At 36.6% G+C, this 14,052-nt stretch overlaps 1 protein-coding gene across 4 annotated transcripts in view; it reads right to left on the bottom strand.

The window, feature by feature from the left end:
• The window catches only part of GBF1 (golgi brefeldin A resistant guanine nucleotide exchange factor 1), a 121,867-nt gene extending 111,772 nt beyond the window's left edge, over positions 1 to 10,095 (bottom strand). For all 4 annotated transcript variants that reach the window (XM_074295426.1, XM_074295427.1, XM_074295428.1 and 1 more), the window contains exon 1: positions 9,820 to 10,095. The gene's annotated coding sequence lies outside the window, so the exon portion shown is untranslated. The remainder of the gene's footprint in view (positions 1 to 9,819) is intronic.
• Between the last annotated feature and the right edge of the window lie 3,957 nt (positions 10,096 to 14,052).

The following is a 14,052-nucleotide window of genomic DNA, read 5'->3' as shown; positions in this document are numbered from 1 at the left end:
ATAAAATTTTAGAAAAGTTAAGATAAGATACCTCTAGAGATTACTCAATAGGAACAAACAAAAGGGGGCACTTAAATTTCTCAGTTCTCAGAAAGTACATAGTACCTTCATAAAAACAGACCACATATTGGGAATAAAAAACTTAAAATGCAGAAAAGTAGAACTATTAAATTCAACTTTTACAGATCACAATAATAAACATGTTCAACAAAAAGCTACTGAAGAAAATTAAAAACTAATTGTGAATAAATAAAAATCCTAAAAAATGGCTGGAAGAAAGGACAAACCAAAGAGCCAGTCCATATTTTATTAAAGAAAATAACAATGAGACAAGACACCAAAATTTTGGACATGCAGCTAAAGCAGTCATTATATGAAAAATGTTATCTCTACACACTTTCATCAATAAAAGAGATTTTAAAAAAACAAAACTGGAAAGCCAATAAATTAAACATCAAATAAATTCTGGAAAATGAAAGAAGAGATAAACAAAATTGGAAACAAAAAGAAACAATGAATTATTAAAATTGGGAGCTGGTTTTTAGAAAACAAAAAATAGAAAAGACCAACCATTAGCTAATTTGATTTTTTAAAAATAAAATCAAATTACCTGTATTAAAAACAAAAAAGGTGAATTTACAATCAATGAAGAAATAAAAGTTATTAAAAATTATTTTGCCCAAGTATTTGCCAATAAAACTGACGATCTAATTTAGAAAAATATTTACAAAAACATGAAGTGTCCAAGTTAAATGATTGACTGACTGGACGGGGGAAGTGGCTAGGACTGTAGAATTGAATAGCTAGGATATGGCTGAGTAACTTTTTCCTGGACTGCCCAAAGCAGCTCTGAAGACTAGAGACTTAAAAAATTCCCAGATTTCACTATATATTATACAATAAATTCAAAATGGATATATAACCCTAAATACTATAAATGTAGCATATCTTTGAAGAAAATCAGATAAGGTACTTATAACTAAAGGAGAATTATTAACCAAATACTAGATGGAGTCTGTCACAAAATATAAATGAATAATTTTGATTACCAAAAAAAATTTTTTTAAACTTCTGCACAGACAAATTCAATGCAACTAGAATGGGAAAAGCAACACTTTGACTTGGAAAAGTCTTTACAAATATTTCCAATTGTGATTTGTATTTATTCAAAATAAATAAGGCACTAACACAAATATACAGTGTTCCAAAAGTCTTAGTAAAGTTTTAAGTACACAACACTAAAAATTATATTTCGATGAATGCATAAGTGGTCAAAGGATAAGAACAATTATCAGAATTGCAAACATCTAGTTAAGATCTTGTCCCAGGATAATGGGCATGGGGGAAAAAATGGTCTAGTCTCTGTCACCTTCCCAACTTTAATGGAATTCTGCCCCAAGACCATCTCTAGTACTCAGCTGCCCTCTAGGGACAAGACCTCTTCTATTTCATGTCCTATAGGACCTTCTACTCATTCTCTAGCTTCTCCTACATCTATGTGCTAGCTAAAACTTTTTATGAGACAGGTCTATTGGGGCCTTACAAGACATAACATCAATACCTGCTGCCAAGAGGTTGAACTTCAAGAAAGGACTTCAAATAATCTAATCATATGCCTCTTTTCAATGGACCTGACTCCAGTGACACTCTTTGGACTCACTTCTCAGTGATTAGTATATTACCATATTGCTATATATAATCCTTGCACTCCATTTCTACTTCCAGACATTCCCTCTCCCATTTTAAATATCTCTCCTTTAAGATTCATAATACCTAAATATATCGCCCAATCCACATCCTAGTAGTTATCTATCAACTTCCATGACATTCTATTTCCTAGCTCAATGAGTTTAGTGCTTGGTTCACAATCTCCCACTGTCCCCCCCCCACACACACACACATTCTCTCACACACATTCATTCTCTTTCTCCATTCTGTCTCTCTTTTTCTCTCCCCCCCTCTCCACTCCAGTTCTCAATAAAAATGATTTCAACTTACATATCAATGTTCTTTCTAATACTCTAAATTCCTAAAAACACAGAGATGATCACATTCTTGATATTGCATATTACCCCCAAGCATTCTATTTCTGAACTCCAAAATTCTTTTATCTGATCATAATCTTTTATCATTCCATCTTTACTGAAGCTTTGTAACTCCTAACCCTGTTGTGATTACCACTCTATTCCTCCATCCCCCTGTCCTTTTCCAGGTCATAATCTTGCACTTTACTATACTCTCCTATTTTCATTATCATGACCCCTTGGTTGACTGAAGCAACTCAATTCTACATTAGAACCTCTTGCCTCCTGGACCAATATATTGTCTATCATGCCTTCTCAATACCCAATTTGAAATACTCCCACTCAACACCTGAGACAGCTTAGGTGGCCCCAGTGAATAAGAGTACTACACTTGGGAGTCAGAAAAACCTAAGAACAAACTCTTCTTCAAAACTTTACCACTTAACCCTTCTCAATTTCAGTTTCCTCATCTGTAAAATGGAGGTGACAATAGTACCTATCTAAAAGGTTTATTATGAGGATCAAATGAAATAACATGTAAAGCACTATGAAAATCTTAAGGCTTTGAATAAATGCTATCTACTAATGTTATTGCTCCTATTCATGTACTACTGCACAAGGTTGTAAATCACAATACTATGATAACTATGTCAAATACAAATTTATATTATCTAATCTCAATTGGAACCTTAAGATATTCATCTTAATTGATTCACCCTTCCATTTTCCACAAAAATATTCTAAAACTCATCTCTCCTAAAACTTCGCATGTTATTTGTTTCTGCCACTCCATCAACTGAGATTCTCACCTCACATTTCACTGAAGAAAAAAAAAAGACCCCTTGCTTGAGTAAACCAACTTAATTCTACATCAGAATCTCTTACCTTCTAGACCTATTGGCTATCACACCTTGCCAACACCCAATCTTTAAATATTCCCATCATCCAACACCTGAGGTAGCTATGTAGCTCAGTGGATAGAATTTGCCTAATGCTTTCCTATATTCCCTCATAACACATCACTAATGCACTTTTCCTTATTCTCTCCTACATGCCTGTCTAAAATTAAAAGAATGTCCTTCTCTGCCAAAGCCAAACCCTATACATGCATCCTTGATCCTATTCCCTTCTAAATTCTCCAGTAAACTGTCCCCATTATCATTCCCAAGCTCCTTCTTGCATCCAAATCTCTGCTTATATACTGACTCCTCCTGTCAATAAATAAGTCCAAGTTCCTTGGACTTTAAAAAAATCCTTCCTTACTTAATCATTTCTGCTGGCTTCCCTATAACTCTTTTCCCCTTCAGAGATTTGTTCCTTGAGAGAGCTGTCCACCCTTAGTGGTTCCAGTTCCTCTCCTCCCATTCATTTCTAAATCTCTGCAATCTAGTTTCCAAATTTATCATTCCACTGACACAACACTCTTCCCCAAACTTATCAAATTTAGTGACCTCAGTCTTCATCCTTCTTGATCTTTCTTCAGCATATAGCATTGCAAAGAATCTCCTACTAGATAATTCTCTCCTCTCTAGGTTTTTCTGACAATGCTCTCTTCTGGTTCTCTTTCTGTCAAATTGTTCCTTCCCTGGGCTTTTTTCTTTGCAGGCTTTTCATCACCCTTAAGCCCACTAAATATGACTGTCCTTTGCTATGTCAAACTATTCGAAAGAAACTCTGTCTACATCTAGGCATCCAAAGGCAACAAGGAGCATCATCTTTAACCAAGAACTAAACATAAGTCTACTTTCAGGCTAGCATTTCAAAGGTCTTAGAGGAGAGTCAAGTTCCAACTGTTTAAAAGAACTGGAAGAAAAGGAAAGGCTTCTACAGTTTCAACAGATCCTGCCCAGGCCTAGATGGTGTGCTATTATCCAGAAGTTACATTTACTGGCCCTATTCATTCAATAATCTAAATAGCCTATTATGAAATACATATCTATTTTACCAAGGCTATAATCTAGAAAAGTGAGAAAAACTCATTCAATTAATGGACTAAAAAAATAGGCTGTCATTTTCATTTTCTAAATCCCACTTTAGAAAATGGCCATATTCAGGTTGATCAATTAAAATTTAAGTATTTGTTCCCTATACCCATTTTCCTCCTACTTGTTAAATTAATAAATGTTATGGTCCCTATTTTATAATAACTAGTTGGACTTAGTTGCTGGACATTGCTGGGCAAGAAGATAATTATATAGATTTCTGGCTCACAATTTGAAATATGGAACTTTAAGGAGACAAAAATATTTATACCTCTTTTTTTGCAGTGTCAAAGAATTAGAAATTGAGGAGGGACCCATCAATAAAGGAACATTTATACAAGTTATAGTATATAAACACAATTAAATTATGGAGAACACTTTAGGGAAACCTGGAAAAACTTGTATAAACAGATAAAAATTGATGTGAGCAATAACAGAACAATTTAAACAATTGCAACAATGGCAAACAAGGACAAACTACTTTGAAAAAAACTAGGAATTCTAATAAGTGTGATGACAAATTGTGAATTCAGAGGATTTAATGATGAAACATAATGCCAACTTCCTGACAGAGAAGTGAGACTCAGAGTACAAAATGAAACAATTTTTTTTTTTTTTTTTACATAGCCAAATGTTAATTTGTCTTGCTTGGATATACATGCTTGTATTAGTTGTTTTGTTTTGTTTTGTTTTTCATTTGGAGTTTGGGAAATGAACAATCTATTTTAACTGAGAAAAAAATTAATTAAAAAAATTAATGGTGGTCTCATGTAGAACAAAGTAAGCAGAGCCAATAAAACAATATATATAATGATAACAGTGTAGATGAAAACCCCCCCCAAAAAAAAAGACACCAAAGCATATATTACAAAACTATGAAAAACAAGCATGACCCAAAGGAAGAGATTTAAGAAAAAAATCATCCATCCCATCCCTTTAAAGAGATCTTTAAAGGTTTACACATAGCATTTATTTTCAGATCCACTCCTTTTTCTTCTGTCTTTAAAAAAATATTCTTTGTTCTAAGAGGGCAAGGGGAACAGATATTAGGAGAAAGTATAGTAATAAAAGGACATGAATAAAGTTTTATTTTTAAAAAAATCAATGTTGGTAGAAAAAAGAGATATTATGAACCACTACATAGAATTCCCAATCCCTCTATTTTTGTCCGCCTGAATATTTTATTTCCTTCACACACTAACTGTACACTATTACAAAGTCTGATTCTTTTTTGTACGGCAAAATAACTGTATGGACATGTATACATATACTGTACTTAACTTATACTTTAACATATTTAACATGTATTGGTCAACCTGCCATATGGGGGAGGGAGTAGGGGGAAGGAGGGGAAAAATTGGAGCAAAAGGTTTGCAACTGTTAATGCTGAAAAATTACCCATCCATATATCTTGTAAATAAAAAGTTATTAAAATAAATAAAGTTTTAAAAAAAAGAGATATCATTCTCAGAATGAACAGACTGTCTGTCATTCAGAAAAAAAAAATTGGCAAGTTTAAAAAAAGGTTACAGTCCTAGCATCAAAAAATGATACAGTAGGTGAAGGGGATTCAGTTTTATAGGCTAGTAGCATCAAAGCTACTAATCAAAACATATTATCAAAAAAGATCCCTGTAGGCCACATATTAACTTGGAAAGCCACAAATTAATACTATTTATGTTTTATTTTTTGTCAAACATTTTCCAATTACATTTTAATTTGGTTTCAGCTGTAGTATGGAGTTTTATGGTCTATTAAGGTACATTCTCTCTACTCTAGCAAAGCAGCTAATAATTTCTTGGCTTCACTTAATGATGTTATCTTTCAAAAGGTAGAACAATCAAGAGAAGAAAATGATATACTGAACCTAATATTCAATTCTACAGAAAAACTGACTGTTGGGGATAGAAATGATAGGAAGTTTTAGGGGAATAACTGCTTTATCTTCAAACTGATTTGAGAATGGGAGTAAAAACAAATGTTCCCTATATTTTGGGACAGAGATTTCAAAAAAATTCAAAGAAAGGATATATAAGATCCCTGGAACTAAATTCTACAGGGAACTCTACCCAAGATAGAGGAGCGAATCTTAGGAATTAAAATTTTAAGACCCAAAGAGAAAGAATTCCAATGGCAGGGATAAGGAAGTTGTGTTTTAAAAAATCGACATGGAAATCCAGGGAGCATTTTTTTTTTTAAACCCTAAGTAAAGGAAAATGAGTACAAAAGTGTGCTATAGTCCTATAAAGAGTATGATGAGTTCTTAAAAGTCAGAAAGAGCTGAGATTGGTGAGGAAAACTGTAGCTGAGGGTAGATGGGGTGATGATAACAGAAAAGAGAACTATTCAACTTTTAATTTGTTTTCATTTTCTTTTCTTTTGGGGGGTGGGGAGGGCTGAGGCAATTGGGGTTAAGTAACTTGCCCAAGGTCACATAACTAGGCAGTGTTAAGTGTCCGAGGTCAAATTTTAACTCAGGTCCTCCTGACTTCAGGGCTGGTGTTCTATCCACTACACCAACTAGCTGCCCCTGTTTTCATTTTCTTTAACAAGCATAATAATTTTCAAACTGGAAAGGACAACAAAAATTACCACTAGGAGTTGAGAGTCAAGATTAATAAGACTATAAGTGAAATCCTAGTTGTTCTTGATAAACTATAACCCAAGATTATGCTGAAAAAACTTAGAAAATAATGATAGAAAAGATCAGAAACACATTTAAAACATAGTAAACAAAAAGACAGTTCAGAAAGTGACATAAATAAATAGGGCAATTTGTTAATAATAGGCTAAATGTAATGTATACTTTAAAAAGAAAGATTATGAAGAACAGAAAAGGACCAAAGATAACGCTCCAATTTGCTAAAAAGAAAACAGTAGAATCTTCGAACTGTAAACTATTGACCTTTACTTCAATTCCTGGCAAAATTCTAAAACACATAAGGGATGGGTAATAAACATCTAGAAAAGGAAGTGGTGATTACAGTGAGCCAACACAGCTTCAAGAACAGGTCATGCCAGACTAACCTCATTTTCTCCATTGACAGGATTACCAGACTGGTAAATCAAACACTATATAGTTTATCTAGATTTTAGCAAAGATTTTACAAAGTCTTTCACTTTGCTCTTGTGGACAATATACAGAGATGTAGAATAGATAAAAGTACAGTAAGAGTGAGTCTAAACTAATTGAATGCATAAACAAAAAGAGTAATCATCAATGGTTTGATGTCACCTTGAAAAAAGGTTATCTAGTGATATATTACAGAGATCTATGCTTTGCCCTGTGCTGTTTAATATTCTTTTTAAAATCAATAATGACTTAGAGAAAGACATACTTAAAAGGTATGTAATTATATCACACATGAAGGTGACACAAAACTCAGAGGGATAGAGAACATGAGAGATGGACATGAACAGAATTAGAATCTAAAAAGAACATGCCAGGGAACAATATAAAACTGGCTAAAAAATGAAATGAAATTTAAATTAATTATTAAATGTAAAATCAATTTCACAAAATACAAAAGGGAGGCATGGCTAAATTTTCTTAGAATATTTGACTGTTTTAGCAGACTATGAGTGCAATGACTTAAAATGACAACCAAAAAAGGTAATAACCTTTGGCTACAATATAATAAGTATGGAGTCCTTAAGTCCAAGAAGGTGATAATTCCATTCTATCTTGCCTTAGTCAGATTGTATGTATGTTCAGTGGTATACACCACATTTTAGGAAGGCCACTGATAAAATGAAGGATGATCAGGATAATGTAGAGGCTCAAAAGTCCTCCCATGTTGAAGAAGCTAAGAATGTTTAGTTTGGCGAAAAGTTTTGGGGTGGGATGAGGAATATGATAGATATCTTCAAGAATTTAAGGAACTGTCCCACTTATATGAACTGATGCTGAGTGAAACGAGCAGAACCAGGAAATCATTATACACTTCAACAATGATACTGTATAAGGATGTATTCTGATGGAAGTGGATATCTTCAACATAGAGAAGAGCTAATCCAGTTCCAATGGATCAATGATGGACAGAATCAGCTACACCCAGAGAAGGAACACTGGGAAATGAGTGTGGACTATTCGAATTTTTGTTTTTCTTCCCAGGTTATGTTTACCTTCTGAATCCAATTCTCCCTGTGTAACAAGAGAACTGTTCGGTTCTGCATACATATATTGTATCTAGGATATACTATAACATATTTAACATGTATAAGACTGCCTGCCATCTAGGGGAGGGAGTAGAGGGAGGGAGGAGAAAATAGAATAGAAGTGAGTGCAAGGGACAATGTCGTAAAAAATTACGCATGTATATGTACTGTCAATAAAAAGTTATAAAAAAAAAACAAAACTGTCCCAAATAAGTGGAATAAAGTTTTTTCTGTTTGGGCCAGAGGGCAAAAATAGAAGCAAAAGATATAAGCTACATAGAAGCAAGGAACTAACAATTAAGACCTATTCAAAGTTGAATGGGCTTGCTTAGGATATTTCCCCTTTAAGCAGGGCCTTCAAATAAATGGTGTCAAGTACTGGCAGAACTTCTTGTTCAGTACCAGTTGGACTAGCTGGTCTCTAAGGTCCTTGCCAGTTCTGTGATCTGTCACTGCATGACTCCAATCTCTTCAAAATCTCAGGAATCATTTGCTCCAGTATACAGTATATCTTTATTATGGTTTGGTACTTCTACTGGCCAAAGTTGCAATTCTTGATCATACCCAAATCCTGCTATATTATTACTAAAGACTTTCCCAAGTTTTGTACTGTTCTTAAAAAGAAATACCACAAACTGGTCAGAATGAAAATCAAAACAGAGGGATGCAAAAATTATCTGCAATTCCCACAGAATCGAGACCAATGCCTTCCTAACAAATGCACATTTCTTCATGGCCTGTTCAAAGCTTTCTACAGAGGAATGACTATCAAATCCGCCATAGGGATGATTGCACTTATGATTATATATATGACATTTACTTTCTAAATAAACCTCAGCGCATCAGTCCAAAACACTACCACACCTTGAACTGCATCTGTCCTATCAAAGAGATAGGCCTCCTTCCATCAACTGTCCTGGGCCCTGGCCCAACAAGTCCAAACTGTCAACTCCTCCCCATCTGGCTTTCATTCGCTAAAAAAGGAGGATCGCCAGCTACCAACCCCGGAATGCAAACCCTTCTCCCACTCTCGGAGTTTTCCTGAACTTAAAACTTCTTCACCACTCAACCAACCAGTGGCAGGAAGGAATGTGAATAACCAAAGGGAAACTAAGAAAGCAAAAAACAAATTTTCCCCGTGAAAGCAGCAAAATAGTTACTCTGAGCTGTTTATAACAACACAGTCTCATGGTTTCCATTCTCTACCTGGAGAGATCCTGCCGCTTCTACTTTCCCTCGCACACCGAGGCCGGCAGTGCGTGAGCTCGGGAACGTCAGGACTACCCTCTGAGAGTTGGTGAGGAGCCAGGGGCGGACAGGCTCTACCTCAGCCCCTCTTTCCAGGAGGTGAAGACTTAGTAAAGGGCTGACAGGACCTAGGGCTGAGCGGACGTGCTGGGGGGGGGGGGGGGGGGGATTCAAGCATCTTTCAGGGAGTCTGAGTAACTGCTCGGAGGACTCAGAGTTGAAATAGGCCCTCCCGTGACGGACAGGCTAACCTTTGCCCCTCACGATCGCTTTCCTAATTCCTTCCCATAATTCCCCTTTTTCTCCCCATCACCCAACCGGAGCCTTGTGCCTCCCTTGCTCCCAGGTGCAAAAGAGGCTCGGCCCTGGAGACCCTGGGACTTTTCCCGGGAAAAGCTCTCGCTGACCTGTCACCGGATCCAAAATGGCGAGGCCTAGTCCCAGGGCCGGCGGCCACAATTCATGTCCGGCCCGGGAGCCGGCGGAGACCCCAAACGGTTCCCCCGACCCTGCGACAGGGAGGGAAAAGTAATGGGAATCGGTGCCCAAAGACAAGAGTCGGTGAGCAAAGGGTGGGATGGGACCAGCGATAGCAGCGGCAGTGACGATTCAGGCCCTGGGACGGGAGGAGGAACCGGCTCCCTTCCCTGTCAGTTCACTGACGTGGTAACCAGGCGCAACCTACGCCGCTGCCTGGTAACTGTGCGAATCTAGTAAAGTACACAACCAATCCCCGCTGGCTCTGGCACCGATCATCCAATAAAAAAGGGAGAGTTGGCCTTAGGAATGGGAACCTTTCCGGGGAGGGTGGGATTACAAAAGAAACTGGAAAAGGATAGGTGACAGATATCCAACGGGAATGATCAGCTACAGAGTAGCAGGGGAAAGCACCAATAGAAAATGAGGAATTGTGCGGAACGGAGGTGGAGTTAGTGCAAGTTCGGTTGCACTGCGCCGGGACGACTGTGACCGCAGGGCATTGTGGGAAGAGGGACCGAGGCTAGAACTCTTGGCAAACCCGGACGGTGTCCAACCCGCGACCCGAATTCTGGGATGCCCAGTCCTTCAGGTTTTCTCACCACACCCAATCGGAGGCATCTGAGTCAGGACCACGCCCCCACGAGGCCTACCCAATCAAGACTGAGAAAACCGTTCCTCCGGCTGCGGCAGATCCCACTTTGAACTTGCATATATTGCAATGCTGTCAGCATCCTGTCCATTCAATTCAACCAACTCAAGCAACTCACAACCTGCTTACTGGGACACCCTAATAAAGCCAGCCTGCCTCCGACCCCGCATGTAGCTTACAATCCAGTAGGCGGAAAAAAAAATGGCTTCACAAAGAGCTAAGTTAGAACTTAATTGTGAGTAGGTAATGAGGAACTCGAGTAAGTAATGAGGAGACCAAACGATCACTCCTTGCAGAGATGTTGGAATACTTGGAGAACCCCAGAGAATCAACTAAAAAAATATTAGAGATAATCCACACTTTTAGCAAAGTTGCAGGATACAAAATAAATCCACATAAATCATCATAGCATCACTAACAAAATCCAGCAGCAAGAGATGAAAAAAGAAATGCCATTTAAAATAATCAACGATAGTGTAAAATATCTGGGAATCGGTCTGCCAAGGGAAAGTCAGGAACGATACGAGCAAAACTACAAACACTTTTCACACAAATAAAGTCAGATCCAAGCAATTGGAAAAATATCAAGTGCTCATGGACAGGTCAAGCAAATATAATAGAGATGCCCATGCTCCCTGAACTAATTTATTTATTTAGTGCCATATCAAACTCCCTAGAAATTTTTTAATGACCTAGAAAAAAAAACAAAATTCATCTGGAAGACCAAAAGGTCGAGAATTTCAAAGGAATTAATGAACAGAAAATCAAATGAAGGTGGCCTAGCTGTGCCTGATCTAAAGCTATGTTATAAAGCAGCGGTCACCAAAACCATTTGGTATTGGCTAAGAAATAGACTAGTTGATCAGTGGAAAAGGTTAGGTCCAAAGGACAAAATAGTGAATAACTACAGCAAACTAGTGTTTGACAAACCCAATGACCCCAGCTTTGGGAACAAGAATTCATTATTTTACAAAAACTGCTGGGAAAATTAGAAATTAGTATGGCAGAAACTAGGCATGGACCCACACCTAATACCATATACCAAGATAGGATCGAAATGGTTCATGATTTAGGCATAAAGAACGAGATAATAAATAATTAGAGGAACATAGGATAGGTTACATCTCAGACTTGTGGAGGAGGAAGGAATTTGTGACCAAAGAAGAACTAGAGATCGTTATTGATCACAAAATAGAAAATTTTGATTATATCAAATTAAAAAGTTTCTGTACAAACAAAAGTAATGTAAACAAGATTAGAAGGTAATCAACAAACTGGTGAAACATTTTTACATCCAAAGGATCTGATAAAAGCCTCATTTCTAAAATATATAATTGACTCAAATGTATAAGAATTCAAGCCATTCTCCAATTGATAAATGGTCAAAGGATATGAACAGACAATTTTCAGATGAAGAAATGGAAACTATTTGTAGCCACATGAAAAGGTGCTCCAGATCACTATTGATCAGAGAAATGCAAATTAAGAGAACTCTGAAATACCACTGCACACCTGTCAGATTGGCTAAGATGAAAGAAAAGATAATGACAAATGGAGAGGATGTGGGAAAACTGGAGTTGTGAATGGATCCAACCATTCTAGAGAACAGTTTGGAACTATGCTCAAAAAATTATCAATACCCTTTGATCCAGCAGCGTTACTACTGGGCTTATACCCCAAAGAGATCTTAAAGAAGAGAAAGGGACCTGTATGTGCCAGAATGTTTGTGGCAACCCTCTTTGTAGTGGAAACTGAGTGGATGCCCATCAATTGGAGAATGGCTGAAGAAGTTATGATATATGAATGTTATAGAATGTTATAGAATATTATTGTTCTATAAGAAATGACCAGCAGGATGATTTCAGAGAAGCTTGGAGAGACTTACATCAACTGATGTTGAGTGAAATGAGCAGGACCAGGAGATCATTATACACAGCATAATAAGACTATACAATGATCAGTTCTGATGGACGTGGCCCTCTTCAACATTGTGATGATTCAAACCAGTTCCGCTTGTGCTGTGATGAAGAGAGTCATCTACACCCAGAAAGAAACCAATGGGAACAGAGTGAGGAACACAACATAGCATTCTCACTCTCACTGTTGTTATTTGCTTGTATTTTGTTTTCTTTTTCAGTTTTTCTTTTTCTTCCTTCTTGAGCTGATTTTTCTTGTGCAACAAGATAACTATAAATATGTACACACATATTAGATTTAACATGTATTTCAACATTTTTTTAAAAAAGAAAATAAATGTTAATCATTTGCTTTAAAAAAAAAAAAAAAAAAGAACTTAATTGTACTGTGGAGGTCAAACAATGGCATGTCTTCCTAACCAGATGTGTCTGTACAACTGTCTGTCTGTGTTTACCTGGCTGAATGTCCTTCCATGCATCTTCAATCTGTGGGCATAAGTATCCAGCTTGGGGTAGTGGATAGATGATAGTAATAAATATATAACTTCAAATAAGTCGTCTATAATAAAATACTAAATACTTATTGTTTGATTGATAGAAGTCATAGACCCTGGGTTCAATATACATTTTATATATATATATATATATATATACACACACACACACATACATACATACATACACACATGCATATACGTTCTATATACATTGCTTTACAAACTTTAAAGAACTATATTATTTTATTTTATCTTATTGTCTGTATATGTATATATGTGAGGTCTTCTCTAAATAGAGAGACATCATGATGTAGTAGTTTGAGAACTAGCTTTGGAACCAGAAGACCTAAGTTCCAAGTCTTGAATCTGACACATCTGTTTGTGAGATCCTGGACACACCATTCAACTATTAATTTTATGTAAATGTTTCACTTCTTTTCTAGTTGTAAAAATATGGACAAACCTTTCAGACTCTCTTAGCCTCATTTCCTCACCTGCATTTAGGGTTAGCTATAGTGACTACTTCAGTGCTATAGTCTAGAGAATTCTTTAAGACTTAGTTGCATAAGGAGCAGAGAGGTGGCACAGTGGATAGAGCACTAGCCCTGAAGTCAGGAGCATCTGAGTTCAAATGTGGTCTCAGACACTCAATACATCCCAGCTGTGTGACCCTGGGCAAGTCACTTGGCCCTAATTGCCTCAGGGGAAAAAAAAAAACTTAGTTGCAGAGACTGTATTGGTAGAGGGGGTCCTTATCTGAGAGTTTTCTATGCCAATGAAATTACAGGTTCTGTCCCTATCCCCAAGTCACTAAATAATTATAAAATTCAGGAAGGTCACTTAATGATCTTGATGCCTCAGGAAACTATTTTAGACTATAATTTGTGTATTATACAACGATAGACTGTGAATAACTTAAGTAAACTCAGCAATACATTGATCCAAGACAATTCCTAAGGACTTATGATGAAAAATTCTATCCATCTCCAGAGAAAAAAGGGATGGAATCTGAATACATTTCAAATCATATTTCTTAAATTCTTTATTTTTCTTGGGGGTTTTTTGGTCTGTTTTATTTCACAATATGAGTAATATGGA

The sequence above is a fragment of the Sminthopsis crassicaudata genome, chromosome 2 (assembly GCF_048593235.1).
Source record: "Sminthopsis crassicaudata isolate SCR6 chromosome 2, ASM4859323v1, whole genome shotgun sequence".
NCBI classification, from domain to species: Eukaryota; Metazoa; Chordata; class Mammalia; order Dasyuromorphia; family Dasyuridae; genus Sminthopsis; species Sminthopsis crassicaudata.
Note: the sequence above shows the minus strand (reverse complement) of the source record. Positions and strands in the feature narration are given on the sequence as shown.